Here is a 12,660-nt window from a genome sequence, read left to right as displayed (position 1 = left end):
AGCTCTCACATTAATAACAAAACTTCCATGATGTCACTCCACCTCCTGCTACGCCCTATTTTCTGTTTCCTTCACACCTAGAACGCTTGAAAGAGCTGTTTATGCATGCCAGCCTCCTTCCTCTCCTCCTCTTCTCTCAAATCCATTCCATCAGGTTTGCATCCATGTTCTTCTACACACAGTTCTTTTCAAGGTCACCATGACCTCTGTGTTGTCAAGTCCTTGGTCTATCCTCTGTCTTCATCTTCTTCGATTTGTGAGCAGCCCTTGACAAGCTGATCATTCCTTTACTTGTTGGAATTCTTCAGTTGCCTTCCAGGACACGACTGTCTCGGAGGTTCTCGGAGGTTCTCCTGTTTTATTGGCTACTGCTCTTCGGTCCCTCATACTCCTGACCTCTAAATTTCAGAATATCCCAGGGGTTCATTCTCAGACCTCCTCTCCTCCCTATCTACAAGATCATTCCTTAGGTGATCCTGTCCAGCCTGTCCAGTCTCAGGACTAAATACCATACACATACCCCCAAATGTGTATCTCCAGCCCAGACCTTTCCCTGCACTCCAGATTCATAACCCAACTGCTTGGGTGACATCTCTACTTAGATGTCTAAGTCATATCCCAAACTTGACAAGTTGAAAGCCCTTGATTTCTCTCTGATCACACTTCACCTATGGTGAAATTCTCTTTCCATGGGCTTCCCCATCTCAATACATATCATACTTTTCAGCCATAAATCTCAGATCCATCCTTGACTCCTTTCTTTCTCTTAAAATTCACGTCTGCTCCATTGGGAAATCCTGATGGCTCTATCTTCAAACTGTATCTAGGATTCAACCACCTTCACCCACCTCCCCAATCATATCCTATCTCCTCTGGATTACTTTCATGGCTTCCCAAGAGGTCTTCCTGCTTCCACTTTGGCCCATTTCCACCCTGTTCTCCACGGGCAGCCAGAGAGTCTTTACAGATTGAAGTCATAGCCCATCACTGCTCTGCTCAAGGCCCTCCACTTCTGCTCGTGTCATCAACAGTGATCTCAGATGACCACTCCCACCCCTCCACCCCACCCCTGCTTCCACTGCCTCCTCCCTCCCTCCCTCTGCTCCAGGCTCACTGGCCCCCTGGCTGGTCCTTAGGCAGCAACACACTCCCCAGCTTTGCATGCCCTGCTCCCTCCTTGCCTTTTTGCAGGCATCTCTATGCCTTGTTTCCTACCACCTTCAAGTCTCTGCCCAAATGTGCCCTTATCAGAGGCCTTTCCTGATCACCGTGTAGGAGCAGCCCATTGCATCTTCTATTGCCCTAACCCTGCTTTACTTTTCCTAATGTTTTCATTACCCCAAACCTCCCCACTTTGTCATTTGTCTCCCCTGATTATAAGGAATGCTTTTCTTTTTAAAAATAGATTTAGGAGGTACAGGTGCAGTTTTGTTACATAGATATGTAGGGACCAAGGCCTTTCACCCCCTAGAGGTTCACTTAAAAATCACAGGAGATGGGGCAGATTGATTAATAGGAGAAAAGGCATACAGATTGATTTAATGTGTATACACAGGAGCCTTCAGAATGAAAACCCAAAGATACAGGAGAAATTGCCCATTTTTACGTTTAGGTTTAACAAAGTATGGACAGCCAGGTACTAACAGAAATATGAGGCTGGGCGCAGTGGCTCACGCCTGTAATCCTAGCACTCTGGGAGGCCGAGGCAGGCAGATTGCTTGAGGTCAGGAGTTCGAAACCAGCCTGAACAAGAGCAAGACCCTATCTCTACTATAAATAGAAATAAATTCATTGGCCAACAAATAGATACAGAAAAAATTAGCCAGGCATGGTGGTGCATACCTGTAGTCCCAGCTACTTGGGAGGCTGAGGCAGAAGAATTGTTTGAGCCCAGGAGTTTGAGGTTGCTGTGAGCTAGACTAACACCATGACACTCACTCTAGCCTGGGCAACAAAGTGAGACTCTGTCTCAGAAAAATAAAAAAAAAAAAAAGAATACTGATAGATTGAGTCCAGGGAAACCCAGCAAGGCCTGTCTGTCTAGATTCTTTCTGGCTTCTTTATGCATGCGTTCCTTCCTTCCAGGGCTGGGACAGGGCCCTCTCTGGAATAGGGGTTTTAATGCCTATAGTCAAACAAGGTATGTCAGATGATTACTTTATGGCCAGTTTTTACACAAAATAGTTTTAGGTTTTATGGCTGGCTTTCGGGAAAAGGGGTTCTGGCTTTTATGACCCACCTTGGGGAAGAGGGATTCTAGTTTCTATGGCTAGCCTCTGGGGAGAATGGGGCAGAGAGACTGGACAGAAGGTCAGAGAAAAACTTGTGCTCCTATGGCTGCCTCTGAGGCCTTTGTTTTGGGGTTCTGTTTTCTGAGCCCCAACAGATATATTGTGTAATGGTGAAGTCTGGACTTTTAATGTAACCATCATCTGAATAGTGTACATCGTATATAATAGGTAATCTCTCATCCCTCATCCTGCACCCAGACTCCCACCTTTTGGAATTTCCAATATCTCTTATTCCATTCTTTATGTCTGCGTGTACACATTGGTTAGCTCCCATTTACAAGTGAGAACATGTGATATTTGACTTTCTGTTTCTGAGCTGTTTCACTTAAGATAATGGCCTCCAGTTCCATCCATGTTGCCGCAAGACATAATTTCATTCTTTTGTATGGCTTGAGTAGCATTCCATGGTGTGTGTGTGTGTGTGTGTGTGTGTGTGTATTTATATATACATGCCACATTTTCTTTATCCAGTCATCCACTGATGGGCACTTAGGTGGATGCTATGACTTTGCTATAGTGAATAGTGCTGCGGTGAACATACCAGTGCAGGTGCTTTTTACATATAACGATTTCTTTTCCTTTGGGTAGATATCCAGTGGGATTGCTAGATTGAATGGTAATTCTATTTTTAGTTCTTTAAGACATCTCCATACTGTTTTCCATAAAAGTTGTACTAATTTACATTCCCACCAGCAGTGTATAGAATGATTCTTGAAGGCAGAGATTCTTCCTTATTTTGTTCTTGGCTGTGTCCCTAACTCCTAATCCAATGCCTTGCACAAATAAGGGCTCAATAAATGTCTGTTGAAGGAATATTTATCTTCTAACGCAATTATCTCCTTAGAATAGATTTCTAGGAGTGGGATTACTGACACCAAGGGTATGAATATTAAAGATTTATTTGACACATTGACTAATTTATATTCCCATCAACAGAGTATATGACAGTGCCTTTGGCTTGACCCTCAACAAAAGTGTTTTTGTCAATAATTTTCATCTTTAGTAATCTGATAGGCAAATTCTTTTTAAAATTTACATTTTGTGATTATTTGTATGTTTTTAGGTATATATGTATTAACATTTGTGTATGCATTGTTTGTGTGAATCTAATCCTAGATTATGTTTTGTCCACTTTTTTATTAATTTTTTATTTATATTTTTATTTTATATTTTATGTTTTATAATTTATATTTTATTTATATTATTAATTTTTATTTATATATTTATTTTATTTATTTATTTAATTTTTATTACTATTATGATTATTTCTCTTATTGACTTGTTCTTTGGTGTATTAAATCTTTGTTTAAATTGCCATTTTCTTCGATTTGCCATTTATCTTTTTTTTTTTTTTTTGAGACAAGAGTCTTGCTCTGCCACCCTGGGTAGACTGCAGTGGTATTATCACAGCTCACTGCAATCTCAAACCCCTGGGCTCCAGGGATCCTCCTGCCTCAGCCTCCAGAGTAGCTGAGACTATATGTGCGTACTACCATGCCCAGCTAGTTTTCTCTATTTTTTGTAGAGATGGGGGTCTCACTATTGCTCAGATTGGTCTCGAACTCCTGAGCTCAAGTAATCCAATCCTCCTACCTCAGCCTCCCAGAGTGCAAGGATTGTAGGCGTGAGCCACTGTGCTCAGCCATCATTTGTCTTTTAATCTTATTTTTGCTGTTTTTTGCCAAAAAGAAATTAAAATTTTTGTCCAAATGTATTCATTTTTCTCTTGTGGTTTTTGATTTTTCCAATAAGAATATATTAATAGCTATGTGAATGAATATTTGAATATTGAGCCTGTCAGGCTTTCTGGGTAATGTTAATTAAGCATTTTTTTTTTTTGTAGATAAAGGTCTTTATAAAGTCTTATATCATGTATTCAGCTCAGGTAGAAGGAGGCAACATAGCACTACCTGGCCATCAGACATATAGTCCCATGGACGTGGGGAGTAGGAATGCTGTACCAAGGCAAAATGATGTGAAACCAATTACCAGGGGAGTTCACAGAAGAGTGAGCTGACATGGTTGTTAAACATCTGTGCATAAAGCAGGCACCAGAGAAAGAACATCCTGTAGCTCCTGGAAGCTGTGCACTCATATTGTCCTGCTCCAAGGAGACACATGTATATATGAATGCAACTACATGGTTCTGGAGAAACAGAAAGGTTTATATAGACAGGTTTCTCAGCTTGCAGAATATATATCCCAACAGCTATTTCCCTGGTTCTCTCAGCAGTATTGGCTGACATAACATCACCACTAAGTGGTGTTGTACATATGCACAGGTAAGGCAAGTGTGTTTCCATCAACCCTCACCCCCGTGTGCATCAGGCACTAAAGATGTCCTCAGGTGCAGAAATGACACATTCTGGTCTCATATAAATGGGATGCGTTAGGGTAGCTCTTTCCATCCGTTGTGCCATTGAAGGCTTAAGTTATACTGAGACATTTATTCCTCCCTGGCCCTTAGGGCTGCTGGTACAGGACCTTGGTGGCCTGAATTTCCCACCCTTACTCCTCAAAGCACTATTTGTGGACTAGCAGCCTGGGCATCTTCTGGGAACTTGTTAGAAATGCAGAAGCTCAGAACTTTTATCTCAGAATGTGCATTTTCACAAGATGCCCAGGTGATTTGCCAGAAAGTTTCAGAAGCTGTACCAGAGATAGTTGACTTTGGTCTTGAGCAACCCCCATCCCTTAATTCCAATTTGATGTACAATTATCATTCTTTGTTTCTTGATCATGAAAACATTTGGAGAGCACTGATTATTATAACCAGAGCTAGAAAGAGTGTTAAATAATGTTGTTGCTGTTGCTATTGTTTTTAAATAGTTCTATTTTCTAGAAAAAGTATGCACAGTATTTAGCACTTGATTTTTCTGGCTTTGTACCCATCTCTAATTGTTCATGTATAAGGCTTACTCCTTTCCAATGAGACTGTGAGACCCTAAAGAACAAGGACAATTTCATCTTATAAGCCTTCCTCGTATATTTTGTTTAATACCACAAGGCAGTGTTTTGCAAACTTTGCATAGGAATCACTGTGGGGAGGGTGTCTTGCTAAAATGCAGATTTTTATTCAATAGATCTGAGAATATGCATTCCAAGCAAGCTCTTAGGTGATACCGATACTGATGGTCCATGAACCACACTTTTTTTTCTTTATCTATTTAAATCATTTTTGTCATCAGTAGAGTCCTCAGGGAAAGATACTATCCCCATGCCATAGATGAGACATCTGAGGAACAGGAAGTTAAAGTACTATGCCCAAGATCCCACAGCTGGTAAATGATGGAATTGGATCCCCCATGATATTTGCCGCATATAACCTCTTCTTCCTTAGCAGGCAATGGGGACTGGCCCTAGACTTGCTAGAGGCTCCAGAACAGTCTATGGTCTAAGGCCAAAATTTTCTTTCTCCTTTTTTGATGACTGTTAGGGTGGAAAGCTTGGTAGGTACTCACAGCACAGGTGGAGAAAAGTTTCTGATGCAGAAATTAGGATATAAAAAAGTTAAAAAGTTTATTTTATCCTTTTAGAAGGAGAGAGACAGTGAGAGAGTTAGAGAGGAAAGAATGAGAAGGGGGTGCCATCCCTGAAGCCAGGTGGCTTGCTGATTTTATGGGGGCAAAGAGAAAGTTGCTGTGAGAAACGGCTGCATCCTTTTCTTTCTTCTTGGCAGCAAGATGATAACAGAAGCACTGCTGTGGAGTAATTAGCAGGAGGCAGCTGCAAGGTGTCAGGTTGTCCTTTTTTCTTATTTTCTCTGCTCCTGGAGACTTGGTTATCCCTGAAATGTAGTTGGGCTTGTAGCAGGAGATTTGATTTTGCCCCTGAGATATGGTTTGGGGCAGGGAAACTAAGGCATGGAGTTTGCTCCTCTGTTGTCTGTCCAGAAGCTTCTCAGGAACACCTTGAAGCTATATAAGGAATTCTAAAAGCAGTTTCTGGCAAATGCAAACAGAAAGATTTACATCTCCTTTTTGTCTGTGGAGGTTGTGAAAGCAGGAACCGGCAGGGTGTCTGCCAGCAGAGAGAGCAGGGAGAGAGTTCATAGGATTGATCTTTAGCTGTTATTAGGAAATTTCACCGTTAAATATTTTCCTGTTATTTCAGCAAGGCCGCCCCTTTCAATGGCCAAAGTACTCAGGCATTTTAGATTAGCGTCATGGTAAACACGAGTTTTGTACTGTGGGGACATTTGGACTGCAAAACAGGAATGAAAGCAGGAGTGACTCCATGACAGGCTGCACTTCCTCGAGTAGGCCTAAGTTTCGGTTTCCCTGAAACTTCGCCTACTACACCCTTCCCTGAATGCTTTTGAAGGAGCCAATTGGGAGCTGACACGATCAGCCACTTTTAAAGGAACCAATGGACTAAGGGGGCAGGGAGGGAAGGTTTACCCAGCACGTATAACTTGCAGAAAAGTATAAAAGTTTGACTTTTACCCCAGGGTGGGGTCCTGGTTCATAGGGAGGCCACTGCGTTGGCGCTCTGGGACCTGGACCCTAGCTCGAGCTAGCCAATAAACTCCTTTGTGCTTTGCAGTCTCAGTGATTCTGCCTCTCTGTTCCTGGGGCCGAAGGAAACCGGCTCTAACAGGACACCCTCTCAGTGGCTACAAAATAATTTTTACCCAAGACATTTATTACTTTAGATCCATTGGTTCTCCATCTTGTTTCACTTGTAGCACTTTAAAAACATGGATTCCTGGGCCGTATCATAAAGATGACAAATCAGAATCTTCAGAGATAGGAGTCTAGGCATCTGCATTTTTTAACATTTTAATTTACATTTAGAGACGGTGTCTCACTATGCTGTCCAGGTGAGTCTCCAGCTTCGACTGGGCTTCAACTTCTGGGCTCAAGTGATCCTCCCACCTCAGTCTCCCAAGTAGCTGAGATCACTTGTGCACCATCGTACCGGGCTTGGCATCTGCATTTTTCAAAACTCCACGTGTGATTTTAATGGATGATGAGGGTGAAAAAAAATCACTGCACACTGTCTCTTTCCATTTTCACCCAGCTGATTAGCAGAAGAGCTACCAATTATTAAGAACTTACTGTGTGCCTGCTAATTACTCGAAGCGTGGGTGGAGGACCAGTAGCGATGGCTTTACTAGAGAGCTTGCTACACAAAGTCAGAATCTTAGGTCCCAACTCTCATCCTCTGAATCAAAATTTGCATTTTAACAAGATCCCTAGGTGATTTCTATGCACATGGAGTTTGAGAAGCACCGCTTTACATACATAATCTCATTTCATTTTATTTTTCCCACAAACTACGGGGTAGTTTTTCAGATGTGTGAGTGTTGAGGTCTAGGGAAGTTAAGTAACTTGCTTAAGGTCGCATAGCTAATAAGAATTCACACTTGGTTCCATCTGACTCTAGAACCCACATTTGTAACCAATATACTAGTGAGTCTTATGATTTAGTGTGTGGAAGAATTACCGAGGGAGCTTATTAAAAATATTGATTCTTGAACTTCCTCCCTGAAATTGTGATCCAACTCATCCAGGGCAGAGCCCAGAAACCAAACATTTTAACTCATCCATCCCAGGGACTCTCGAGGATGGTGGCCACAGAACACAATTTACAAAGCACTGTGCTTTCTTATACTTTCTGAAAGGGCTTTTGGGGAGACAACTGCCTTTTATTTCCAAAGCACTTCAAAATGAGGGCTTGGCTGATAGTAAGAAAAGACTTTTCACCTAGTTCTGGATTGAGATCCACTAGGAAACTGTGGATCCAATCCCAAACTTTGGGAGAGAGTGTGGAGGATAGACCAGGTAAGGAAAGAAAAAAAATCTGTTCAAGAACAAACCCCAAAGCTTGTTATATTTCACACTCTACAAAATCGAACACAGGCAGGGAGGTCGGTTGCCTTTTAAAATTTTTATCATGATTTCATGTATAATTTAAATCACTGGGTGGCTGTAACTCCTGCTAATAAATTGTGTACACTCTGAACACAATAAAAATCTGCCAGCACAGCAGAGCCAGGATCTGCTCGCTCCTGCAGCCCTCAGGGCATGACAGAGTTAAAGAAGGATGAACGATAACTAGCCACAGAGGGGCAGGATCTCTCCTTCCCTATTTTATTTCAACAAAATACGATTTTTAAAACATATTTTGTTTGACATAACACTCCTCTTCTGAAGACCTCGGGGTGCTACACACACACACACACACACACACACACACTCACATTCCCTTCATTTGATGATGGCCTGACTGAGCACACAAACAGAGAGCACTAAGGTGAAAGAAGTGGAAAGAGGAGTAGTGGTAAGTTATTTTGTAAGACTCGCCATTTCGAATTCATTCATTCATGATTTTCTTTAACAACGTACACTGAGCATTTAGTACACTCCGGGGCCCTGTTTGGTAACTACTTACGTGGCAAACGGGAGCACATCACAATCTTCACCCTCGAGGTACTACAGTCTCCAGAGCGGTGGGGCGGGAGGGAGAAGACACACATGCACAACTGTGACACTCTAGCCTGATGAAAGGGATGCCTCCCCAAAAGCTATCTCCCTGGGACTTATCTGTTACCAAGAAGGAGGAAATCCGGGGCTTGGAAGATGCAACAGGGAGTAGCCACCGGTCTTGGAAAGTCTGCTTACTCCGAGTCAGACACGCCTCACAGCCGCTGGCGACCTCGGCAGCTGCCCCAGACCTGCCTCCGAGGAGGTGAGGCCCCGAGAGGGTAAAAGCGTCCCCAGGTTGCACGGGGACGACATGGCGTCGTGAAGAGCTGTGTGCGTCAGACTCCAGAGCAGTGTCGTTCTTTCAGCCTTGCCACCTTATTTCCATGGCTCAGAAGGTGATAAAGAAATGAAAATCCATACGTGAAGGAAATTTGACACGGAAAGTAACACCTCTAACGATTGCCGCTGGGTTTTCAGAAATTCAATTTTGTAGTATTGAGTAGAGTTTGGCAATTTACTCAACTAGAAAGATGGCCTAGGTAAGGCCAGGTGGGTGATTTCCCTGTGTAAGGTCTAAAAAAAGATGCACGTAATGAGATCCACCACAGCCTCCTCATAAAATAATGCCGAGTTTACCCAAAGGGGCCCCTGGTCTCGAGTAGGAAGCTAGATTCTGGGATGCAATTTTGTTAATGGCCTTAACCCCGAAAGACAGATGTGACCAAAGGACTCAACATATACAAAAGTCCATGATGGAGAGAAGACAGGTTTATTATCCCCCGTTTTATGATGTAGAAACTGAGGTTCAGAGAGATTATGTGCATTATCTAAGGTCACACAGCTAATTGGTCCACCCACATCCATTCCAGTGCCTTTCTTTTGTGTAGTGTTGCTCCTTCAGCCACTGGCACAGCCTGGGCTGCTAGTGCCTGGAACAGGTGTCCTCAAACTACGGCCCGCGGGCCACATCCGGGTGTTTTTGCCCGTTTGTTTTTTTACCTCAAAATAAGATATGTGCAGCGTGCATAGGAATTTGTTCATAGTTTTTTCTAAACTATAGTCCGGCCCTCTAACGGTCTGAGGGACAGTGAACTGGCCCCCTGTTTAGAAAGTTTGAGGACCCCTGGCCTGGAGTTTTGATCAGACAGGGCAAAGGTGCAAGATGGCAGGAGGGTGTCATCGGTCAATGTCCCTGATGCTTGCCCCACCTGGGACACGGCCACAGTGCTTCGCTGCAGGGCATCCCCCGGTGGAGGATGGCTCCTGTTTTGGTATTCTGCATCTGTGTGGGTATTGATTTATTTCTCAAAGGGTTCCATCTGTCTTCTCTAATTATGTTACTAATCTTCATCCCAGTCCTTTGAGGGTTTTTATCCCTGTGCTACGGAGGTGCAGGTTTCCAGGGTTACCAGAAATCCACAGATTGAAGCCTTTCTTCGGCTTTCTTGTGAGAGTCCTTAATCAGTAGAAATCTTACTTTTTGTCATCTTCATTTTCTGGATGGTGTGTCTCTCAAAACTTTTCTCTTTTACTTCTGTTTGCAGTTAATCAGTTAAGAATAATATCCCCGAGAAGCTGCTTTGTGCAGAAAATGCACAAAATAAATTATAGACATTGGGTCCTCAATGACAGTTTAAAAAAAACCCAAACAACCCTACATCAGGGCCATTGTCGTAAGGTGGAAAGCGCTCTGCTCTTAGAACCAGCAGATCTGGGACCAGTCTTGGCTTGTCAGTAACTAGCCATGTGGTCCTGACCTAATCATGTAATTGCTCCCGTCTGACTCTCAGTTGCCTCATCTGTGAGATGGGGTATGCTAACTGCCATATTGGCTTGGGAGGCTTTGATGAGATGATTTTATCAGACAGGGCTTTTCAAACTTTAATGTGTATAGGAATCACCTGTGGGAAATGCAAGTTAAACGTAGATTCTGAATTGGCAAGTCTGCAATGGGCCTGAGGTTCTGATTTCTCCCAGACTCCCAAATGGTGCAACCAAAGTTGAGAACCACTGTCTAAAGAAATCTTGGAATGGCATGTGGCTACAACCTGAAATGAGTATTTAAGCACTGAGGGGAGGGCGGAAAAAAATAAAAAATAACAAATGTTGCATTTAAACCCTACTTTGTGGCAGGTCCTAAAGTAGGCTTTAAATGCAACATTTGTTATTTTTTTTTCCTTATTACAGAAGTAATGAGTGGTATCTGTGGACACAAGGCTAACTCACATCTCAATACTTTTCTTGGCTGAGGGTCAGAGTGATTTACGTGCCAGAGGCTAAAGGTTTGAAAATATCCCAGCATCCTACTGCACAGGCAGCTAAATTAAACCTGATACCCAGGAGCTGCGTGATTAGAATAATGCACTATTTTAACCTACGTCAAAGACCTGTCAGTAGGGGAGTATTGTAGGAGCAGGAGGAAGCCAAATTTGGGAAGTAAAAACTGTATTGCAAAAATAAGAAGTCCCAATAACTATTTGCTTACCAGATAAATTATTCTTTGGGATAGTAAGAAATTTGCCTTGAGGTTTGATGGATTCTTTTTTTTTTTTTTTTGAGACAAGGTCTCATTCTGTTGCCCAGGCTAGAGTGCAGTGACATCATCATAGCTCACTGCAACCTCAAACTCCTGAGCTTGAGCCATCTTCCAGCCTTCCCCTCCCAAAGTGCTAGGATTACAGATGTGAACCACCACGCCCAGCCCAGTTTGATGGATTCTTCTTCTTCTTCTTTTTTTTTTGAGACAGAGTCTCACTCTGTTGCCCAGGCTAGAGTGCTGTGGCGTCTGTCTAGCTCACAGCAACCTCAAACTCCTGGGCTCAGGCGATCCTCCTGCCTCAGCCTCCCAAGAAGCTAGGACTACAGGCATGCACCACCATGCCCGGCTAATTTTTTCTATATATTTTTAGTTGCACAATTCATTTCTTTCTATTTTTAGTAGAGATGGGGAGTCGCTCTTGCTCAGGCTGGTTTTGAACTCCTGACCTTGAGCAATCCTCCCGCCTCGGCCTCCCAGAGTGCTAGGATTACAGGCGTGAGCCACCATGCCAGGCCATGATGGATACTTGGTCAAGAGAAAAACCTTCTCTTTTCCCATATGGAGATAGTGGGCAAAGTCTTAGTGCAGTGAACATTATGTCCTTATGTATTCCCATGCCCAAACCCTCCACCCCACCCCCAGGTATCAGACAATCTCAGGATTGTATACTAATTGTATACTAATCGACCAGCTAAACCAAGACATTCTTATTTTCAGAATGATAAGAGATAAAATTGTGCAGGGTTTTATGGTCTAAAAAGCACTTTCCGCTGGGCGCGGTGGCTCACGCCTGTAATCCCAGCACTCTGGGAGGCTGAGGCGGGCGGATTGCTCGAGGTCAGGAGTTCGAAACCAGCCTGAGCAAGAGCGAGACCCCGTCTCTACTATAAATAGAAAAAAAATTAATTGGCCAACTAATATATATATAAAAAATTAGCCGGGCATGGTGGCACATGCCTGTAGTCCCAGCTACTCGGGAGGCTGAGGCAGCAGGATTGCTTGAGCCCAGGAGTTTGAGGTTGCTGTGAGCTAGGCTGATGCCACGGCACTCACTCTAGCCTGGTCAACAAGCGAGACTCTGTCTCAAAAAAAAAATAAATAAAAAAATAAAAAGCACTTTCATTTACATTATTTTATTTGATCCTTATGACTATCCTCTTAGCCAAATAATATTATTTCCATTTTCAATTTTGGAGAATTTATGTGACGTGTCTGAGGTCATACTGTAAGTGGCAGAGCTGGGAGGCAAATCAATCCTTTGAATTTTAATTTTAACTTATTTTTAATTTTTTTAATCCACCACTAAGAGTTGTAAAATTGGCCACTTTGTTTTTGTTGTTTCCACAATAATATATATGTCTTTGTTCTAGAAAAGTATATTTTAAATTCTGGACTCACA

The sequence above is a fragment of the Microcebus murinus genome, chromosome 4 (assembly GCF_040939455.1).
Source record: "Microcebus murinus isolate Inina chromosome 4, M.murinus_Inina_mat1.0, whole genome shotgun sequence".
NCBI lineage: Eukaryota > Metazoa > Chordata > Mammalia > Primates > Cheirogaleidae > Microcebus > Microcebus murinus.
Note: the sequence above shows the minus strand (reverse complement) of the source record.